This window comes from Ascaphus truei, chromosome 3 (assembly GCF_040206685.1).
Source record: "Ascaphus truei isolate aAscTru1 chromosome 3, aAscTru1.hap1, whole genome shotgun sequence".
NCBI classification, from domain to species: Eukaryota; Metazoa; Chordata; class Amphibia; order Anura; family Ascaphidae; genus Ascaphus; species Ascaphus truei.
Window position 1 is genome coordinate 131,753,086 of NC_134485.1, and position 7,609 is coordinate 131,760,694.

Here is a 7,609-nt window from a genome sequence, read left to right on the forward strand (position 1 = left end):
ATAAAGGGGCCTGTATCTCGGGGGGCAGGGGGTCCCCAGACCTGAAACCTGTGCGCTTCAGCTCCGGAGACCCTCTGCACATGTACACTATCAATAAAAATGTATTTTAAATGTATTTATTTATATTCATTTATTTATTTAGATTTATTTATTAATTGTGCTGCTGCTGCAAGTCCTAAACTCACACCAAGGGCCAAACACCCCCCTCACCCCCAATAAAAAAAATTCACGCACAGCAGCCCCACAATTAATAAATAAATCTAAATAAATAAATACAAGAAGAGAAATAAATATATACTGTACTGTAAGTGCCAGCTTTATTGTGTGTAGCGGGGGTGGGTGACGGGGTTTATAAATGTAAGTTTATACTGTAAATAAAATAAAGAATATTATTTCTAGGGGCCCTAGAACAGAAGTTCCCACGCCAATTTCGCGCTCATTGCTCTTTTTTTACAATGTTGCTGGTCTTGCGGCTTTGCAGTCTGCAAGCAAAAAGCAGTTTGTAGTACTGAGTGTGAGATAAATTATTTATCAGTGTTGATCAAAGAGAGTTGATCAGAAGGATTCCCCTTATATACAGTACAGTACAGCACTCTATTGTCATTCATACAGTACAGTATAGTAAAGGGTAGACAACAAATGGTCTTGCAGTATATTACTACAAATCTGTCAGGTTGACCAGAATCACTGCGGATATCGGAAAATAATACAATTTTATTAATTCTATGTAGAATTAATAAAATTGTATTATTTTCCGATATCCGCAGTGATTCTGGTCAACCTGACAGATTTGTAGTAATACAGTATACTGCAAGACCATTTGTTGTCTACCCTTTACTATACTGTATGAATGACAATAGAGTGCTGTATACTTTATAAGGGGAATCCTTCTGATCAACTCTCTTTGATCAACACTGATAAATATCATATTTACTGTATACCCCTTTAGCACCTGTCGTTCCATCCTACAGTATGCACCCATTTACAATGGTGATTGCGGTCGTATTCACGTACTTTATGTGAGATAAATTAACCAGTTCTTTTATTGCTGAAGTCGCCACAAAAAACTTTTATTTACAAATACAGTACACTACAATGGGGAAACATTTCAAGTTAACAGCAATTCAAAACCTCAACACACAATAATACATACTGTACAGTACTGTATGATTATTTATTTATAATACAGTATACAGCTCTGTACTGTATATGCAGTATACAGTATACTGTACTATATTTGGGCCTTGTCTTTGGGGGTTTATTCATGCAATTATTAGGGTGACCTGCCGTTGGAAATACTGACACAGTACAGTCCCAGCTATTTCAGCCACCCCACCCCCTCCCTTAGAGTTTTTAATCCCTCCCTGGCCAAGCATCAATCGTCTGGCTAATCCAATCCAAGCCATTGTTTTATTAATCTGGCCCTGGGCTGGCTACGGTAACAAGATTCATACAGTACAGTATAGTAAAGGGTAGACAACAAATGGTCTTGCAGTATACTGTATTACTACAAATCTGTCAGGTTGACCAGAATCACTGCGGATATCGGAAAATAATACAATTTTATTAATTCTATGTAGAATTAATAAAATTGTATTATTTTCCGATATCCGCAGTGATTCTGGTCAACCTGACAGATTTGTAGTAATACAGTATACTGCAAGACCATTTGTTGTCTACCCTTTACTATACTGTATGAATGACAATAGTGTGCTGTATACTTTATAAGGGGAATCCTTCTGATCAACTCTCTTTGATCAACACTGATAAATATCATATTTACTGTATACCCCTTTAGCACCTGTCGTTCCATCCTACAGTATGCACCCATTTACAATGGTGATTGCGGTCGTATTCACGTACTTTATGTGAGATAAATTAACCAGTTCTTTTATTGCTGAAGTCGCCACAAAAAACTTTTATTTACAAATACAGTACAATACAATGGGGAAACATTTCAAGTTAACAGCAATTCAAAACCTCAACACACAATAATACATACTGTACAGTACTGTATGATTATTTATTTATAATACAGTATACATATCTGTACTGTATATGCAGTATACAGTATACTGTACTATATTTGGGCCTTGTCTTTGGGGGTTTATTCATGCAATTATTAGGGTGACCTGCCGTTGGAAATACTGACACAGTACAGTCCCAGCTAGTATTTCAGCCACCCAACCCCCTCCCTTAGAGTTTTTAATCCCTCCCTGGCCAAGCATCAATCGTCTGGCTAATCCAATCCAAGCCATTGTTTTGTTAATCTGGCCCTGGGCTGGCTACGGTAACAAGATTCATACAGTACAGTATAGTAAAGGGTAGACAACAAATGGTCTTGCAGTATACTGTATTACTACAAATCTGTCAGGTTGACCAGAATCACTGCGGATATCGGAAAATAATACAATTTTATTAATTCTATGTAGAATTAATAAAATTGTATTATTTTCCGATATCCGCAGTGATTCTGGTCAACCTGACAGATTTGTAGTAATACAGTATACTGCAAGACCATTTGTTGTCTACCCTTTACTATACTGTATGAATGACAATAGTGTGCTGTATACTTTATAAGGGGAATCCTTCTGATCAACTCTCTTTGATCAACACTGATAAATATCATATTTACTGTATACCCCTTTAGCACCTGTCGTTCCATCCTACAGTATGCACCCATTTACAATGGTGATTGCGGTCGTATTCATGTACTTTATGTGAGATAAATTAACCAGTTCTTTTATTGATGAAGTCGCCACAAAAAACTTTTATTTACAAATACAGTACAATACAATGGGGAAACATTTCAGTTAACAGCAATTCAAAACCTCACACAATAATACATACTGTACAGTACTGTATGATTATTTATTTATAATACAGTATACATCTCTGTACTGTATATGCAGTATACAGTATACTGTACTATATTTGGGCCTTGTCTTTGGGGGTTTATTCATGCAATTATTAGGGTGACCTGCCGTTGGAAATACTGACACAGTACAGTCCCAGCTAGTATTTCAGCCACCCCACCTCCTCCCTTAGAGTTTTTAATCCCTCCCTGGCCAAGCATCAATCGTCTGGCTAATCCAATCCAAGCCATTGTTTTGTTAATCTGGCCCTGGGCTGGCTACGGTAACAAGATTCATACAGTACAGTATAGTAAAGGGTAGACAACAAATGGTCTTGCAGTATACTGTATTACTACAAATCTGTCAGGTTGACCAGAATCACTGCGGATATCGGAAAATAATACAATTTTATTAATTCTATGTAGAATTAATAAAATTGTATTATTTTCCGATATCCGCAGTGATTCTGGTCAACCTGACAGATTTGTAGTAATACAGTATACTGCAAGACCATTTGTTGTCTACCCTTTACTATACTGTATGAATGACAATAGAGTGCTGTATACTTTATAAGGGGAATCCTTCTGATCAACTCTCTTTGATCAACACTGATAAATATCATATTTACTGTATACCCCTTTAGCACCTGTCGTTCCATCCTACAGTATGCACCCATTTACAATGGTGATTGCGGTCATATTCACGTACTTTATGTGAGATAAATTAACCAGTTCTTTTATTGATGAAGTCGCCACAAAAAACTTTTATTTACAAATACAGTACAATACAATGGGGAAACATTTCAAGTTAACAGCAATTCAAAACCTCAACACACAATAATACATACTGTACAGTACTGTATGATTATTTATTTATAATACAGTATACAGCTCTGTACTGTATTTGCAGTATACAGTATACTGTACTATATTTGGGCCTTGTCTTTGGGGGTTTATTCATGCAATTATTAGGGTGACCTGACATTGGAAATACTGACACAGTACAGTCCCAGCTATTTCAGCCACCCCACCCCCTCCCTTAGAGTTTTTAATCCCTCCCTGGCCAAGCATCAATCGTCTGGCTAATCCAATCCAAGCCATTGTTTTATTAATCTGGCCCTGGGCTGGCTACGGTAACAAGATTCATACAGTACAGTATAGTAAAGGGTAGACAACAAATGGTCTTGCAGTATACTGTATTACTACAAATCTGTCAGGTTGACCAGAATCACTGCGGATATCGGAAAATAATACAATTTTATTAATTCTATGTAGAATTAATAAAATTGTATTATTTTCCGATATCCGCAGTGATTCTGGTCAACCTGACAGATTTGTAGTAATACAGTATACTGCAAGACCATTTGTTGTCTACCCTTTACTATACTGTATGAATGACAATAGAGTGCTGTATACTTTATAAGGGGAATCCTTCTGATCAACTCTCTTTGATCAACACTGATAAATATCATATTTACTTTATACCCCTTTAGCACCTGTCGTTCCATCCTACAGTATGCACCCATTTACAATGGTGATTGCGGTCATATTCACGTACTTTATGTGAGATAAATTAACCAGTTCTTTTATTGCTGAAGTCGCCACAAAAAACTTTTATTTACAAATACAGTACAATACAATGGGGAAACATTTCAAGTTAACAGCAATTCAAAACCTCAACACACAATAATACATACTGTACAGTACTGTATGATTATTTATTTATAATACAGTATACAGCTCTGTACTGTATATGCAGTATACAGTATACTGTACTATATTTGGGCCTTGTCTTTGGGGGTTTATTCATGCAATTATTGGGGTGACCTGCCGTTGGAAATACTGACACAGTACAGTCCCAGCTATTTCAGCCACCCCACCCCCTCCCTTAGAGTTTTTAATCCCTCCCTGGCCAAGCATCAATCGTCTGGCTAATCCAATCCAAGCCATTGTTTTGTTAATCTGGCCCTGGGCTGGCTACGGTAACAAGATTCATACAGTACAGTATAGTAAAGGGTAGACAACAAATGGTCTTGCAGTATACTGTATTACTACAAATCTGTCAGGTTGACCAGAATCACTGCGGATATCGGAAAATAATACAATTTTATTAATTCTATGTAGAATTAATAAAATTGTATTATTTTCCGATATCCGCAGTGATTCTGGTCAACCTGACAGATTTGTAGTAATACAGTATACTGCAAGACCATTTGTTGTCTACCCTTTACTATACTGTATGAATGACAATAGAGTGCTGTATACTTTATAAGGGGAATCCTTCTGATCAACTCTCTTTGATCAACACTGATAAATATCATATTTACTTTATACCCCTTTAGCACCTGTCGTTCCATCCTACAGTATGCACCCATTTACAATGGTGATTGCGGTCATATTCACGTACTTTATGTGAGATAAATTAACCAGTTCTTTTATTGCTGAAGTCGCCACAAAAAACTTTTATTTACAAATACAGTACAATACAATGGGGAAACATTTCAAGTTAACAGCAATTCAAAACCTCAACACACAATAATACATACTGTACAGTACTGTATGATTATTTATTTATAATACAGTATACAGCTCTGTACTGTATATGCAGTATACAGTATACTGTACTATATTTGGGCCTTGTCTTTGGGGGTTTATTCATGCAATTATTAGGGTGACCTGCCGTTGGAAATACTGACACAGTACAGTCCCAGCTATTTCAGCCACCCCACCCCCTCCCTTAGAGTTTTTAATCCCTCCCTGGCCAAGCATCAATCGTCTGGCTAATCCAATCCAAGCCATTGTTTTGTTAATCTGGCCCTGGGCTGGCTACGGTAACAAGATTCATACAGTACAGTATAGTAAAGGGTAGACAACAAATGGTCTTGCAGTATACTGTATTACTACAAATCTGTCAGGTTGCCCAGAATCACTGCGGATATCGGAAAATAATACAATTTTATTAATTCTATGTAGAATTAATAAAATTGTATTATTTTCCGATATCCGCAGTGATTCTGGTCAACCTGACAGATTTGTAGTAATACAGTACAGTATACTGCAAGACCATTTGTTGTCTACCCTTTACTATACTGTATGAATGACAATAGAGTGCTGTATACTTTATAAGGGGAATCCTTCTGATCAACTCTCTTTGATCAACACTGATAAATATCATATTTACTTTATACCCCTTGTGCACCTGTCGTTCCATCCTACAGTATGCACCCATTTACAATGGTGATTGCGGTCGTATTCACGTACTTTATGTGAGATAAATTAACCAGTTCTTTTATTGCTGAAGTCGCCACAAAAAACTTTTATTTACAAATACAGTACAATACAATGGGGAAACATTTCAAGTTAACAGCAATTCAAAACCTCAACACACAATAATACATACTGTACAGTACTGTATGATTATTTATTTACAATACAGTATACAGCTCTGTACTGTATATGCAGTATACAGTATACTGTACTATATTTGGGCCTTGTCTTTGGGGGTTTATTCATGCAATTATTAGGGTGACCTGCCGTTGGAAATACTGACACAGTACAGTCCCAGCTATTTCAGCCACCCCACCCCCTCCCTTAGAGTTTTTAATCCCTCCCTGGCCAAGCATCAATCGTCTGGCTAATCCAATCCAAGCCATTGTTTTGTTAATCTGGCCCTGGGCTGGCTACGGTAACAAGATTCATACAGTACAGTATAGTAAAGGGTAGACAACAAATGGTCTTGCAGTATACTGTATTACTACAAATCTGTCAGGTTGACCAGAATCACTGCGGATATCGGAAAATAATACAATTTTATTAATTCTATGTAGAATTAATAAAATTGTATTATTTTCCGATATCCGCAGTGATTCTGGTCAACCTGACAGATTTGTAGTAATACAGTATACTGCAAGACCATTTGTTGTCTACCCTTTACTATACTGTATGAATGACAATAGAGTGCTGTATACTTTATAAGGGGAATCCTTCTGATCAACTCTCTTTGATCAACACTGATAAATATCATATTTACTGTATACCCCTTTAGCACCTGTCGTTCCATCCTACAGTATGCACCCATTTACAATGGTGATTGCGGTCGTATTCACGTACTTTATGTGAGATAAATTAACCAGTTCTTTTATTGCTGAAGTCGCCACAAAAAACTTTTATTTACAAATACAGTACAATACAATGGGGAAACATTTCAAGTTAACAGCAATTCAAAACCTCAACACACAATAATACATACTGTACAGTACTGTATGATTATTTATTTATAATACAGTATACATCTCTGTACTGTATATGCAGTATACAGTATACTGTACTATATTTGGGCCTTGTCTTTGGGGGTTTATTCATGCAATTATTAGGGTGACCTGCCGTTGGAAATACTGACACAGTACAGTCCCAGCTAGTATTTCAGCCACCCAACCCCCTCCCTTAGAGTTTTTAATCCCTCCCTGGCCAAGCATCAATCGTCTGGCTAATCCAATCCAAGCCATTGTTTTGTTAATCTGGCCCTGGGCTGGCTACGGTAACAAGATTCATACAGTACAGTATAGTAAAGGGTAGACAACAAATGGTCTTGCAGTATACTGTATTACTACAAATCTGTCAGGTTGACCAGAATCACTGCGGATATCGGAAAATAATACAATTTTATTAATTCTATGTAGAATTAATAAAATTGTATTATTTTCCGATATCCGCAGTGATTCTGGTCAACCTGACAGATTTGTAGTAATACAGTAT